Source organism: Balaenoptera physalus (genome assembly GCF_965194825.1).
Source record: "Balaenoptera physalus genome assembly, chromosome: 15".
Classification (NCBI taxonomy): Eukaryota; Metazoa; Chordata; class Mammalia; order Artiodactyla; family Balaenopteridae; genus Balaenoptera; species Balaenoptera physalus.
The window spans coordinates 49,979,256-49,995,287 of NC_138894.1; the positions used below are offsets into that span (position 1 = coordinate 49,979,256).

Consider the following 16,032-nt stretch of genomic DNA (forward strand, 5'->3'; position numbering starts at 1 on the left):
TAATAGATGCTTTGGGGTAAAGGTATGGCAATTTTTTTAATCTAAAACTTTATTTTCCATATTTTTTATGGAGATATAATTTACAAATGCATAAAGTTATGTAACAACCACAATCAAAGAACAGTTCCATCACTGCCAAAAACTCCCTCGGGCTGACCATTTAATCTCATTCAAGTAGAACCATTATAATATTTAGCCCTTTGAATTTGGCTTGTTTCACTTCACGCAAAGCATTTGAGAATCATCCACACTGTTACATATATCAGAATCGCATTCCTTTTTATTGCTATTAATAGAATGCATTGTATGGATGTATCACAGTTTATTTGTTCATAAATCACTTGAAGGATAGCTTGGATAGTTTCCGGTTTGGGCTTATTATGAATACAGGCACTATAAAAGTTTGTGTAAAGCTTTTTTGTGTGTGTGAGCATTGCAATGATGGTAAAGTACGTCTTTAGGGCGTTCACCTTACCTGTTGGTAGCATTCATTCAGGACTGGATATCCTTCCCCACCTGTTGACTCTCTATCAGCCAGGGCTCTCCATTAGCTCAGCTTGCTTGCCAGAAAATAATTAAATTCAGTAAATATGTGATCCCTTCCTGTGGACTGGTTTATCCAAGTGCCTCAAAGTCTTTTCAGAAATACCATAAACACTATAGGTTACAAATTGTAGGCAGAATTTTATCACACTCAATAATCTCTTCTACCTTCCGTCTCAATTAATAGCATATTCATCTTCCTATTCCTTTTAGAAACCTTAGATCACCTTTCATTTAAACTTTTCTTAATATTCTCTATGAAGTTACCAAATGTTGTATAGTCTCTTACTATTTCAGCCTTATAGTCTATGTTTCCTCCTGCTTTGTTTATGGTTCTCCTGCTATTCAGTCAGATAATCACAATGACCCAGTCCTTCTACTGCAATATCAGTGGGGTCCAGTCCATGACATTCAAATAAAGATCTTATCATTATTCATCTATAAACAAGCTCTTGACAGTTCCCTGTCCCCCCAGTGGATAAAGAGAAAACTCCTTATCATGGTATACAAAGGTCTCCCCAATCTGGTATCAACTATCTTTCCAACCTTATCTTTTGCCCTTGCAGTCAATGTATTCAAATTCACAATATTGCTCTTTCCAGAGTTCCCTGTGTTTTGGTCTTTGCATATTTCTGTTGTCTACACCTATAATACTTTCTTTTTCTTTTCTAACTGGAAAATGCTTACTCATCTTTCATAATCCATCTTAAATAGCCCCTCTGATGTTTTTTCTCTATTCCCTCTATTCCCATCCTGGGCAGGTTAAATCATTCTCTCTTTTCTCCATAACATCTCCACACATTTTGTTATTATCAAACTCATCAAATTATATTGTGATTTTTATGTCACTTTTTCTCTAGTAGACACCTAGCAAAATTATGGGGTTCAATAAATGTTAAGTTGAATGAATATAAATGAATGAGTGCATGAGACATAAGGGAAGTATTTTTGCTGAAGAAGAAAATCTTCTGCTACCACTCACACGTGCACTAAAATACGAAATAGTCTACTCTGATTATGAGGATGACTGTTCTCAAGTAATTTATATGACTTCTATGTTGTAAATAAATTTACTTTTAAATCTGAGTTCATTCTTGGTATGCATTTTGCCAGGACACTTTCTAAATTCTAAACCATATTCCTCTCTAGAGCAGTGATATGAAATTGCTCTAGGAAACTACACATTTAAATAATGACTTAAGTCAGATGGTAAGAATAAGAAACTATATTTTATTGGTCCAATTAATTTAATAAGCCTTTTAGTTTCCATAATAGAAAGTTAGAATTACAGAATTCTATAGAAATAGAATTTTATATATATATATATATATATAGCTTTTAATAATATTGTATAATATTTCACTTTAAACATGTTATGCTTTTGAATGTAGGTTACTGTGAAACTAACTGGAAAAAAACAACACCACCTCATCAGACTCTTAAATGTTGAAAATCTTCTTCCTCTATATAGAAACTATATTCCTGTAGAAACTATATTCCTCTGTTAGAAGTAGATGGCACCATTTTCCAGGCTGAAATTATAAGCCAGTACACCTCCAGGCATTTCTCAATGGAGAAACTGAAAGGTAATCACATTTGCACAACTCTGTGTGCCGTAAGCTTGACAGATTTGAGTGCACTGTATTCTTTTCTGAGAGATTATTTATACTCTTATCTTTAAGATACAGAGATCCTTACTCTGAACTGGCTTTTTAAAGGATTTGCACTGAAACAGCACCTGCATCTGTAAAATGTGCAGGGAGAAAAGCCAGATTTGTTTAATGTCTTATATGCTCTTCAGGTACTTAGACAGAGAATGCATTTTTCCATGTTTCTTTTTGTTTACAAAAGTCTCATCATTGTGACTTTATATAAGGCTGTTTATACATATTTGTGTGTGTGTGTGTGTGTGTACATTCAAGACAACACAGATGTTTGCGTGTTGCTACAGAAATGTTTTGTTCCATGCTGTCTTACATTATTAACCCTCAGCCTCTGGATTTGTATTTTTCTTTTCACAGTTGAACTTGTGATTAAGGCTAGAGAGGCATGATGAATCCTTGTGCAAAGTGATGAAATTATAAAATTGCAGTGGCTTAAACTGATGTTCACAACACTTAATTCATTTGGCTCTAAACCAGGCTTATTCATAAATTTCTTGTACTTGAAGAGTCGGCAAACATTTAATATGCCTAACTTTTTCCTTTCCAGGTATAGTTTGATCTTGACATCGACTAAAAAATAAACCAAAATAAACTAAGGGAAAACAAATCTGTTGGTTTTTTTTTCAAAGTCGCCCTTACATTCTCTCTCCAAGAGGGTATGAAACCTAATTATGTATTTTCTATGAAGCAGCGATCATTACATTGAAAAGTGAAACATTCAGTCTATGAGACCTAATAGTCCAGTGATATGCTGCGAAGGGAATTTTATATATTTGACGTTTTCTTTGCATTTTGAGGACTGCATTTAAGAAAGGAGACTTTAGTGTAGTCTCAGAGATGAGGTGAAAAATGCCTCCAGGCCTCCTAAAAGTTTTAATGACCTGAGAAGGTTTCTTAACTTTTCCTGCTGGTATTAGTGTTTCAGCAAAGCACTTGATACTTGGGAGCTTCACTGACCCAGAGAAATAGGAGACCAGATCCAGGGATTACACTTTCCATTTTTATTAAAAATACTCTGTTCTTTCAGAATCTATCTGAATCTTTGTGTGCTGAGAGACCTCAGCAGATTAAAGCTTTCTAGAAGGATTTCATTGAGGAAGAGGGTTGAGATACGTATTTTCATAGCAAAAGGTGTTTGAAAGGATACCTATTTTCTTCTGAAGCCTTAACATGCATATATTTTTTTTAAAGATGACCCAGTTTTTTGTTGTTGTTGTTGTTTTTAATTAATTAATTAATTTATTTTTTTATTTTTGGCTGTGTTGGGTCTTCGTTTCTGTGCGAGGGCTTTCTCTAGTTGCGGCAAGTGGGGGCCGCTCTTCATTGCAGGGCGCGGGCCTCTCACCATCGCGGCCTCTCTTGTTGCGGAGCACAGGCTCCAGACACGCAGGCTCAGTAGTTGTGGCTCACGGGCCCAGTTGCTCCGCGGCATGTGGGATCTTCCCAGACCAGGGCTCAAACCCGTGTCTCCTGCATTGGCAGGCGGATTCTCAACCACTGCACCACCAGGGAAGCCCTTAACATGCATATTTACTTACTTAGTGTGAAGAAAATACCACCATCTCATCCCTGGTGAGATGAGATGAAATTAATTTCATATGGGATAACTTTTTCTTCTATAATGAGAAAAGAGAATGAAATATAAATGTCTCTGGGGCAGGGGGCATTTTGATTCAAGTTCATACTAGAGTATAAAAAAAAATGTTTTCCCAAGAGCAGTTTCTGATGGATGGAAGAAGAGTAAAGAGAGCAAGAATACACTAGATGGAAGGAGGAAAAAATATCATAAAGTTGGGGGAAATAAAGAGGAATGGGCTGAGAGGCTGGAGCACTCACAAGCCAGCTATGATGACAATTTTATAGATGTGCACCCTGGCCTTTCCACACTGCTTATGCTTAAAGCTGGCTATCAACTCTGTGACTAGAGCCATGGCTAGTATTTAAATATTAGCCTCATAGATGGCTAGGAGTATTTGCTAAAATAGTGCTAGACTACGGCTGACTGTGGTAATTTTTCCCCCATATAGAATTTGGGCACATTAAAAAAAAATCATGCTTGAGGACATCCTTCTAAATACTTCTTTCTACTTGAATTTGCCATTCATAGGACAACACAATTTGCCATTCATAGGACAACACAATAGAAAATTCATATTTCAGCTCACTTGGCAATTAACTAATTATATTTAAAGATGGGGATCATGATTCTTTTAGACCTCTTAGAGCCACTTGGACATAATGGAAAATTCCAGGGATCAATTAATACATACGAGAAACATAAGCATAAAAAAATATTTTTAAATTGTAAGATAAAATACAATAGGCTTGGTCCTATTGGTGAGAAAATCATTATTCGCAAAGTATCATTTAAATGTGATGATTTACCTTAAACTATTTACAATTCTGTTCTCATTAGAGATTTTTCGCAATTGAGCAGTCTACTTTTTTTAAAAATATTTATTTATTTATTTTGGCTGCACCAGGTCTTAGTTGTGGCACGTGGACTTCTTAGTTGTGGCTTGCGGGCTCTTAGTTGTCGCATGCATGCGGGATCTCTTTCCTTGACCAGGGATCGAACCCAGGCCCCCTGCATTGGGAGCACGGAGTTTTACCCACAGGACCACCAGGGAAGTCCCTGAGTAGTCTACTTTCTTTTCCTTTTAGCGGACTCAAAATCATGAAACCAGGAGCCTGTGCTAGGATTTCTCACCACCTTCCTTTGAAGCCTTTGCTCAGTCCCCTTAGTTCTTTCCTCTCCATTCTCCTCAGCAGAGGAACTGCTGCTATCTCTACTGAGTCATAATAAGTGAATTTGTACACAGGTTAAAGTGGACAAGGCACCACTCACTGGTCAGCTTTTCTCATTTTCCTTGGTCTCCTTAGCCTGTCATTAAAGGTGCTAATAATGAGAGCAAATCTTCATTCCACAATTTTTTTTGAAGTCCTTGCTATTTCCAAGGTACTATGCTAGATATCCAAAAATAGAATATTCTTGTTTTCGGAAAGCTGAAAGCTGGGAGCTGGGAGCAGGGAGGGGAGGTAGTTAAAATACATTCATAAATAACTTGGATACATAAGCTGAACATAATACAGAACAATGAGATATTTACTGAGTATCTACTATGTGCTGTATACTCTGCTAGGTGCTGTGAGTGATTAAAAAAAGTGAGTGGAGCCCATGAATTAACTGGAGAGATGGTGCATACACACATGAAACACAGGCTGGTAGGAACCAAGATAAGTAGAATCTGATGAGAGGACATCAGAGAGCTAGATTTATGGTAAATATGTAATAAATGTTTAGAGATTGTTTAAAGAAAATTGGGAGTAAGCAAGGACTACGGAGTAGCTTTAGCTGGTGCTTTAAGAATGATAGTCTGGTAGAGTAGGGGAGGAAGCACTCTGGGTAAGGAAGTGACAGGAGCAAAGGTAAAGAATTAGGTATGTACTGGCATGATTGGAAATGAGAGAGGCTAACGGGAGAAAGCAAGAAGGAGACCTGGAGGTCAGGTAACTTGTCCAAGGTTGTACAGCTAAAAATAAACGGGGTTGGGATTTGAACCTGGGATGTCTGATGCTGACTCCCCTGGGTGGGAGGTCAAAATTGGGGCAGCCTTCACTATGGAAAACTTCACTATGGAGTTTCCTCAAAGAGTTGCCATATGATCCAGCAATCCCACTCCTAGGCATATACCCAAACAAAACTATAATTCAAAAAGACACATGCACCCCTATGTTCATAGCAGCAATATTCACAATAGCCAAGACATGGAAACAACTTAAATGTCCATCAACAGATGAATGGATAAAGAGGATGTGGTACATATATACAATGGAATACTACTCAGCCATAAAAAAGAATGAAATCGTGTCCTTTGCAGCAACATGGATGGACCTAGAGATTATCATACTAAATGAAGTAAGTCAGAAAGAGAAAGACAAATACCATATATCACTTATATATGGAATCTAAAATATGACACATATGAACCTATCTACAAAATAGAAATAGTCTCACAGACATAGAGAACAGACTTGTGATTGCCAAGGGGGAGAAGGGATGGGGGAGGGATGAATTAGGAATTTAAAATTAGCAGATGCAAACTGTTATGCATAGAATAGATAAACGACAAGGTCTGACTGTATGGTACAGGAAAATATATTCAGTACCTGTGATAAACTATAATGGAAAAGAATATGAAATATATATATATATATATATATAACTGAATCACTTTGCTGTACAGCAGGAATTAACACAACATTGTAAATCAACTATACTTGAATAAAATAAATTTTTAAAAATTGTGGCAGCCTTGAATTTGGGCACAGGGATTTGAGTTTAATTTTGTAGATACCTGAGGATTTATTCAATGTTATTTTCTTGCCTTTCTACTATGAACATTAGCAGCTGCTTTAATATTGGAAAAGAGTACTCAGAATTGAGAGAACTCAGCTTTCTGAAATGATGATCTTGTAAATGACCTCAAGTACTGGGAAGTAACCTTTTTAACTTTCAAAATTCTAATGTTCCAATATGTGATAAGTAACATAAAATTCTGTGGTATTATTGGGTTTCTGCTGAAGACTCTTGAGATTCATAAAAGGAACACTTTTAAGCTGAGATGTGACTTGTTTGAGGTTCTTATTATGTGGAAAACTTATTTTTAGAATTTCAACTAAACCTAAGACGTGAGTGTTTACAGATTGATTTGTGTCTCCTCAATGTTCATATGTGGAAGCCCTAACTCTTAATGTGACTGTATTTGGAGATAGCGCCTTTAAGGAGGCAAATAAGGCTAACTGAGGTTATAAGGATAGGACCCTAATCTGATAGAATTTGATGCCCTTAGAAGAAGAGGAAATGACACTCAAGCTCACTTTCTTTCTCTCTCCTCTTGCACACAGGAGAAAGGCCATGTGAGGACACAGTGAGAAGGTTTGCAAGCCAAGAAGAGAGTTCTCACCATAAACCAGCCCTGATGGTGCCTTGCTCTTGGATTTGTGGCCTCTAGAACTGTGAGAAAGTAAATGTTTGTTGTTTAAGCCACCCAGGTATTGATATTTTGTTATGGCAGCCCTAGCAGAATAAGACAGTGAGAAAAAAGTAGGAAAGAGAACAAAGGAGAAATAAAACAGAATTCTATCTCTCAAATTAATAAAAAGAAATTGAGGGGAAATACAATATACCTAGAAATATGTTATCATTTAAGGAGGCATTATTAGGTCCTAACTTAGAAAGCTCATCTTCATAGGCTGTCTGGATTGACATACTGTGAAACATCAGGAAGTAAGTTAACTGATTTTCTTGGAAAGAGAAGTCACCATGAAAATTATGGACGGTGTCACTTGGGGTTACCTATGTTTAAAAATAAATGTAATTGTGGCCAATGAGAAATATTTGAAAACTATTGGCCATTTTTTGTTTCACTCTGCTGTAGTTTATTAGCACAAGTTTTAATTAACTCCATTGGCAGTATTATTTTTCTCTTGCAGCAGCTGACTAAAAAATCTAGGGCAAATTCTGGCAATAATTGTGTTGAATCTCTTCAGGGAAAAAGTGAGAGCGATAATACTTATAAAACTTTGCAGTGGTTTGAGTTAGCAGATTTTTTCAAAGACTGAATATTTTCACTTTTTACTCATTTGAAAGCAAGCAAACCTGAGTTGTCTGAACGGGAAGAAAAGTTTCACTTTTCACAGGGGTAACTTCTTAAAAAGAGAGAAATTATTTTGAGGAAGATGCAAATTCTTGCGTATCTGTCTAAGCTTACTTACTAGCTCAATGTTGGGTGATGTGGCACCTTTCCTACTGCTGTATTCACAAATACTGAAACTGTGCCTCAGCACTGCAATGAAGACATGACAACTTATACTCTTATAGTTTCAAAGACTCTGGAAAAAAAACGATCTAGGCCATGCCCATGTATAATAAAGGGCTTTTAAATTTTTTTCCAGGTTCATATAAAGCCATTTAAATCATTTGGTTCCTCTTATAAAAATACAGAAAATTGAATGTCTTGCTCTATAGAATAGATAATACATAAATTTGAAAGAAAGCATAAATAACTTTATGCTGATATAGTATTTCAATATTGCTAATTTCTTCTTTTATATTTCTCTCTCTTACATTTAAGCTAAATAAAATTGCCAGTTTGGTACAGGGATTTAAACCAAGCTTCCAATTGTGAAAAAAAAGTTTTAAATTTGATTTCCAATACAGTTGGAGGTTTATTCATTATACATTTCTAGATTTTATGTTATTTAAAATTACTTCTCCACATAGTACTGGCTATCAATCTGTATAATAACTTTGTCAGTCATGCTGCTGTAATCAGATTTTTTAGATTTACTCTTTTATTTTGAAACATATTTCCATTATTTCCATTCAGGTAAATTTATTGGGTACCTGATAGGTAAAGTTCAATAATGAGTTCTAATTATTTCAAGCAAAGTAGAACATTTAACGTGATTTCACAGTTTCCTGTCGGGAAAATGAGTCTTATATGAGCGTGCATTGTTTTTGGCTGCTCATCATCCAAGGATCCAAACATCTTTCTTACTATGGGGTAACTCTAACAGTGGTGGTAAGCAGGGCCCTGCGTCTCACTACAGAAGTGAAAGGGGTAGATAATTCTTTGACTTCCTGGAAGCTAAAGTATAAGCAAGTATCACAGGCTTGGCTAGGTAGGCACTACGAACATTTAATATTAAGGGAATCATTCAAAAATAAGGGAGTTGAGTTTACTTACAGAGTTGTCACAGTGAATCTTCAGGGGCAAGTGTCCACTGCTAAATTGGTGTTAGAGATGACAACATCCACCCAGACTGCCCCTGTGTGCTATCTCGGCTACACCTTGGCTTCCTTTATTTCTTCTCATCCTTTATATCTTTCCACTGTTTCTGTGAACTCTCTGTTATCCTTTCCATCAATTTGTTTTATGTTTAATGAGAGTGGATTTCAGATATTTGCAATCAAGTAGCATGACTATTACCTTCCATCATCAGGGATTATTATTTTTTTAAATTATAGGTGAAACTAACTAAAGTAGTGATAACTTTCATTTGTACAGTCCTCTATAATATTTTTGAAGCACTTACACATTCTTATTTAACTTTATCCTAAGGAGATTACTATGAACTGGTCAGGAACTAGTATCTCTGAATGGTAAAACAATAAGCTGTGGCATGGAAATGTTAAATGACTTGCCTAAGGACACCTACTCAGGCATAGAGAAGAATTTATAAGCCAGAGTGCCTGACTCTCAACATCACATTCTCATATTTGTTTCATATTTGCTGATATCAGGATTGTGCTAATAAAAATCTTAAAAACCTAAAAGAATAACCTAGATAAATTTTAACTCAGCAAATATTTATTGAATAAATTTTTAACCTGCATAATTTATTTTTTTTAAAGCAATAAAAACAAAATTATTAACTGATGAGTAAAGCTGTCTCTACTCCTCTAGGAACTTACTATTGAATCAAGGAGGTAGATTACATAAATAACATATTTCAATAGGGACTTATGGGGTCAGGAAAATTCTTGAGGCATAACTTCTGAAATGAATGAAGGAGCTCAGTGAAGGGTGTGTGGTAGGATTTCTTCAGGGGAAATCATGGAGTTGGTTTTGTAGGAACTTAGCCAAGAGTATGCCCTGAGAGAAGAAAATGGAGATGGGGTTTAAGACTAGGTCATAGTGAGCCTTGAAAAAGCCTTACTTTTGAAACGTATTTTCCAAGACAGCAGTTTCAAGCAATCTCCAAGGAAGTGTTGACCTGACACAAATAGACTGCCAGATATTTCTCCAGCAAAGATGGGTTTATTCAGGATCAGCAGAGAACTGCAATTTGGACTCTGCAACCATGGTCATCCACCTGTAAGTCCCTGCAGGCAAGGGATGGAGAACACTTGTATAGAGATAAAAAGGAAGCTGGGAGGGCTACAGGAAACAGAGTCCATGGCTTTCCATTGGCCGAGTCCTTGCCAGGAAAGAAGAGGCATCTCTTTTCTTCCTGTTGGGCTCTGCTATCTTTGTAGAACATGAGAGATCCCCTTCTGGCCTCCCAACTCTATTTAATTGGTGTTTCTGTTTGTCAGATTTTTACTGAAGTTTGTTAAAATGGGGTTTCCCAGACCTCCTTTGCAGAAGTTCTGATTTTTCTGCCTGGGGTAGAGCCTAGAATTTTAATCTTAACAATAACAAATTCAGGTGGTGTGCAGATGCTCCCCAGTGAGAAACAACTGACTTCTGTCTTGTAATACATTGTTACTGTTCATGTAACTTCTGATAGGTCTAAATGTATGAAAAAGGGGCAATGAAACAGCCTACCTTCACTCTTGCCTAATATTATTGTCAAATAATATTCACTCATTCAGGTGTGTAATGGGTTCTGTCCAGGAGTGGGAGGACAAAACAAAGTGCCTGCAAACGTAGAGCTTGTGTCCTAGTTGGAGGCAGGGTAGAGACTATTTTGTATCTTATCTCTTCATTACAAAGCAAAGAAAAACAAGAATAGGAGATGTGTCGATGGAGGGGTATTGTTTTCATAGCAGTGATCAGGAAAGGGCTGTCTCATGTGATACTTGAGCAAAGTCCTGAAAGACTTTGACATGAGGAGGGAGTCAATCTGAGGAGGAAACTTCCAGGCTGAAAGAACAGTAAGTATGAAGACTCTGAGGAGGAATTTGTGATGGAAAAACAAGAGTCCAGTATGGTTAAAGAGGAGAAGGAAGGAAAGGAGCTAAAGAAAACCAGTTTAAAGATGTAGAGAATGTCTGCTCTTTTATGCCGTGGTAAGGTGGTCACTGTGTTCTCAGTATCATCGAGAGAGAATTTTGAGCAGATGATTTATGATTTTAAACGATCACTTTTGCTGCTCTGGGGAGAAGGGACTGTTGAGAAAGCAGAGTGTTGAGAGGTGAGAGGTGATGGTGGCCTAGACCAGGCTGGCCTCGACTGGCATGGCTATAACGGTACTTAAACCCGATTACACGATATATGTCTTCAAAACATGTTTAAAGGGTTCTGTGGTATTTTCCAACATCGACAGCCAAGTCTCTGGTTCTCTGGACACCAACTACGTCCTACAATGCAATTCAGTTCCGGTAGTAACTCCTTGGATTTAGCACCAGAGTCCACAGATTTAAGGGCTCAGACCCACAAGAATGTCCTCACTTTAGATGCCAGTCACAAATATTGGGTCCCTAGGTTACACATATTCTGTCCAACTTGGCTGCAAATTGGGGTTTCCACCCCCCCCCCCAACCAAGTTCAATAATTGGCTAGACTGGCTCATAGAACTCAGGAAAACAGTTTACTTTCTATAGCTGTTTTATTATAAAGGATACAACTCAGGAAGAGTTGTTACCAAACCTCACTTATGTCCACTCTCCTATCCGCAGCAAAGCCAACCTACTGACACCAGTTGTAGTGAAGGAAAGAATAGCATTTATTTCAGGGTGCCAAGCAAGGAGAATGAGCAGCCCATGCTCAAAAGACCTGAACTGCCTGGTGGCTTTCAGGGAAGGGTTTCTAAAGACAACATTTGGGGTGAGGTTTGCAGCTTGTGGACTTTCTTCTGATTTGGTTGGTGTTCAGGTAACAGGGTGATGTTTTGATGATCTTAATTATCAACGTTCTGGTTCAAACCAGTTTGGGGTCTACATGCCTGTGGTCAGCACAGCGGTACCATCCTCCACCCAGATTGGGGGGGAGTCTTGGTTTCTGCAGAACAACTCACAGATATGCATCAAATTATTATGTATATCTCTTAAGGAGGATCCAGCACTCTGTTTTATGGATGAACAATTGTTTAAGTTATTATCACTTTTTTTGCTTGACTGCTCTCCCTTTGTTTCTGTGTTCCCTCACTTCCCTAATTAGTAACTGCTTGAGTCTGCTCTTTGGAACTCAGGGAAGGCCTAGAAGACTAAAGCCTTTTTCTACAAACAATAAACAGGGGACACGGAGGTGCTTTTGTACCTGGGAGGACCCACAGATCCCTGCTCTGTTTCAATCCCTGCTTTTCTTTGATACTGTTCAATCCTGAGGGTAACAGAGGTGGGACAAGAAAAGGAAAAGTTTTGGACAGAGACATTTATCATAAACTCATCAGGGGAACTCAGTTTTAGTGGAACTTGGTTTCACAGGCAAATGGAAGAGATGCATAGGGCAAGTTATAGGGGAAGGGGCATAACGTTTCCCTGCCATCTCACTGTGCAACACCGTCCCAACATCTGGACGTGTTCACCAACCTGGTAGTTCTCTGAACCCCATCTTTTAGGAGTTTTTATGGTGTTCCCATTACATAGGAATGATTGATTATATCATTGACCATTGGTGATTGAACCCAATCTCCAGGCCCTCTCTCTTCCTCAGAGGTCTGAGGGGAGGGCTGAAAGCTCCAGTCCTCTGATCATGTGATTGGTTCCTCTGGCAACCATCCCCCATCCTGAAGCAACCTAGGAACCCAGCAAGAGTCACCTCGTTAACATACACTCAGGTATAGTTGAAAGCGGCTTGTTACAAATAACAAAAGGTGTTGCTATTATCACTATCACTGAGGAAATTCCAAGGATTTTAGGATGTCTGTGTTAGGAACTGAAGAGAAAGACCAAATATGTGTTTACTATAAGTACAAATAATGGTGGAATCACATGTTGGCTGAAAGCCAGCCCACTTTAGGGATACATTTCTTTAATACTGTATTGCTTTTGACACCCCAGAGTTCACACTATGTAGATGGCTATGTACGAAGGAAAAGGAACATTTTTAACATTTCTATAAAAGGATACTTTATAATTTCTATAATTTAAATTTTAAAATAACATCCATTAGGAAATATCATATTTACTCTAAATTCTTCTTGCTGAGATCCAATCTACTGCTTTCTCTAGAACCATATGCTTGTTTTATAGGATCTAATAAAATGATCTTATAATTATGTTAGGATTTCAGCTGCTTTACATGAGATAGTTCTATTTGTGGAATTAACGTCGATTCCAGTTATATTAGAGAACATGTCTCAAAATCACGAAAGGAGATGAAGATGGCCATAACATTTATAGAGCATGAAGGGCAATTTGACTTAACCATACAATAATAGTCACTGAATGTTAGTGTTTTTCCATAATGATACAGGAAACAAACTTATTTATATGTTGTTAAATGCTTTCCACAAATGAGAGAATTGATGTATGTGTTAACTGTAGAAATAGGTAAGCTTTTAAGACTGAGAGAATGGATAGAAATAAAAGCGATCATGCACTTCTGTGAACAGAAATGCAGTTGCCAATGATAATGATTCCATTCAGTTCGAGAAACTATGATACAATGTTCACCACACTGAAAAATGAAACGTCCAGTCTGGCATTATCTATGGCACATATCCAGTGATATGGGACAAAGAGGACTTAGTGTGACATCTTAGAGTATCTGTGAATTTATGAAAGAAAAAAGTGGGATGGTTTCCAAGTTAGGCAAAATTGTAATATAACATTCTCTTCCCCGGTACAATAAAACTGGAAATGAGACAGGAGGGAAGAGAGCAGGGCATAACCATCAAAAGAATGACATAACCGTTGAAGATATGACATAAACTGGTTAGAGCCAACTAGGCCCAAGATGGCATAAGATTCAACTTCCAGTGGACCTTGAGCCTCATTATGCATTCATTGTAATACATTAGCTAAACGACACAACCACAGGCGCCATGATAGTTCCGAGGCTGACCATAAAAGGCCCAAAAGTGGGCTGTGGCCCGATTCCTGGAAATCCCCACCCCTTCCCCATAATAGTTGGAATAATCCTCTTACTTATCAGCCTACGAAATTACCCAGCCCATAAAAACTACCACCCCTGCAGCAGGCCACCCTCGCCTTCTAAGACGGCCCACACTCTGTCTGTGGAATGTGTATCTCTCTAAATAAATCTGCTTTCACTTTACTATGGCTCCCTCTTGAATTCTTTCCTGCGTGAAGCCCATCCCAGGGACTCACCTGAGAACCGATACATGTGGTCTTCTCCCCCTCCCCCATTTTTCCTTTGATTATAAAACTGTAGCCCACTTAGTTACCGGGGCAGAGCTCTCTTGTTTGTCCACTTATATCCTTCACAAGCATCCTATATTAATAAATCTTTTTACCTATCACTTAGTCTCTCGCTGGATTCCTTCTGCAACGAACCATAAAGAACCTGAGCTTAAGTCCTGAGACAAGTTGCGTGGTTTCAGTTGTAAGACTGTGGGTTCAAGTCCCTGTGTGAGGTGCAGTTTCGGAAGGAGAAGAAATAGCAAGATGCGGTCACGTTTAAACTGGCACGTTTTACTTTCTATCGCGGAGGTTGGGCGGTTCGGAGAGGAGGCGAGACCGCGGGGCTAGAGAGGCTGTTCCGGCGGCTGCACGCATGGCTGGAAGTGCTGGGTCGCGAGCTGGAGCTCCAAACCTCCCGTCCAGGTATTCTACCTCTAGTTTCTTCGCAGCCTGTGTCCGAGTGGAGCTGAGCCGTCTGGACGATTCCAGGAGAGCATCTCACTGTTTTTGCAGACTTGCTGGCCTTGTGGCTATGACTGCTTGTTCTCTATCACTAAGTGGTCGTCAACACCCCAAGAAGCAGGAATGAAAGTGGTGCTTTCTCCGGCCCAGGGTTCCAGGACACAGTCCCAGGCTGACTATGGTTGTGAGGCCGACTGAGGGTGTGAGGGGCCTTCACACGTCACTGCAAACTTTGCACTCGTTGTAACATACAAAGAAACGACGCCTGGATTTTTCCAAACAATTGTTTTTTCCTCAATTTCTTCCTTAACTTTATGGAACAAGAAGCTGAGTAGGGCCCAGTATAGGGGCTGCTTTCTTTTCTACTCCTCTCGTATCAATATACATATATATGTAAGTATGTATATATATTTCCTATGGGGAAAAATACCTATGATTAATTTTAATCTATTTAATGCACAGTGTAAGCTTAGTTGTAAGGCGCTCAATATAAACCGGGTAATATGAATATGGTTAAGAGCTCAGGCTGTGGAGTCTGACAGCTGGGTTTTCAGCCATGGCTCTACAACTTATTAACCGTGGGACCTTAGGGGGTGTTAAGGACTGAATGTTCTTGTCCCCTCAAAATTCATATGCTGAAGTCCTAACTCCCAGTGTTGCTGTGTTTGAAGATGGGACCTCTAGAGAAGTAATTAAGTTTAAATGAGGTCATATGGGTGAGGCCCTGGTCCAATAGGCTTAGGTTCTATATAAGAAGAGACACCTGAGAGTTCCCTTTTCCCTCTCCACCTGTCTAGCATTCAGCAAGAAGGCAGCTATCAGCAAGTCAAAAAGAAAGCCCTACCTGAAACTGAAGCAGCTGGAACCTTGATCTTGGACTTCTAGCTTCCAGAACTGTAAGAAAATAAATTTCTGCTGTTTAAGCCACCCAGTCTAAGGTGTTTTGTTATAGTAGCCTAAGAAGACTAATACAGGAAAATTATTTAATTCTTGGTGCCTTAGTTCCCTTACTGTAAAATGAAGGTAACAAATAGGCCCACTTCCTAGTGTTGCTTTGATGAGCTGAGTGTAAGAAGCTCAACTAATGTTAGTTATTCATATTATAATTATTGAGAATGCAGTTTACTGTTGTCTTTATGTATCTAGAATAGAATGAGCTAATTTTATTTGGTGAATGAGTGTTTTTTTTAATGAATTAAACTCATTAGGTATAAGTATTTATACTTATTTTGTATTTGGAAGAATGTATATGAACCTGAGACAGATTTAAAGCTTTGTCAAAGAATGCTAAAAAGAGAGGTCTGTGGAATGTAAGAAGAGTAAATT

At 38.3% G+C, this 16,032-nt stretch overlaps 1 long non-coding RNA gene across 2 annotated transcripts in view; it reads left to right on the plus strand.

Moving 5' to 3' along the window:
* The window catches only part of LOC309643550, an 813,743-nt gene that overhangs the window by 552,810 nt on the left and 244,901 nt on the right, over positions 1-16,032 (plus strand). For both annotated transcript variants that reach the window (XR_014253814.1, XR_014253815.1), the window contains exon 2: positions 7,116-15,602. This is a non-coding gene — a long non-coding RNA (uncharacterized lncRNA). The remainder of the gene's footprint in view (positions 1-7,115; positions 15,603-16,032) is intronic.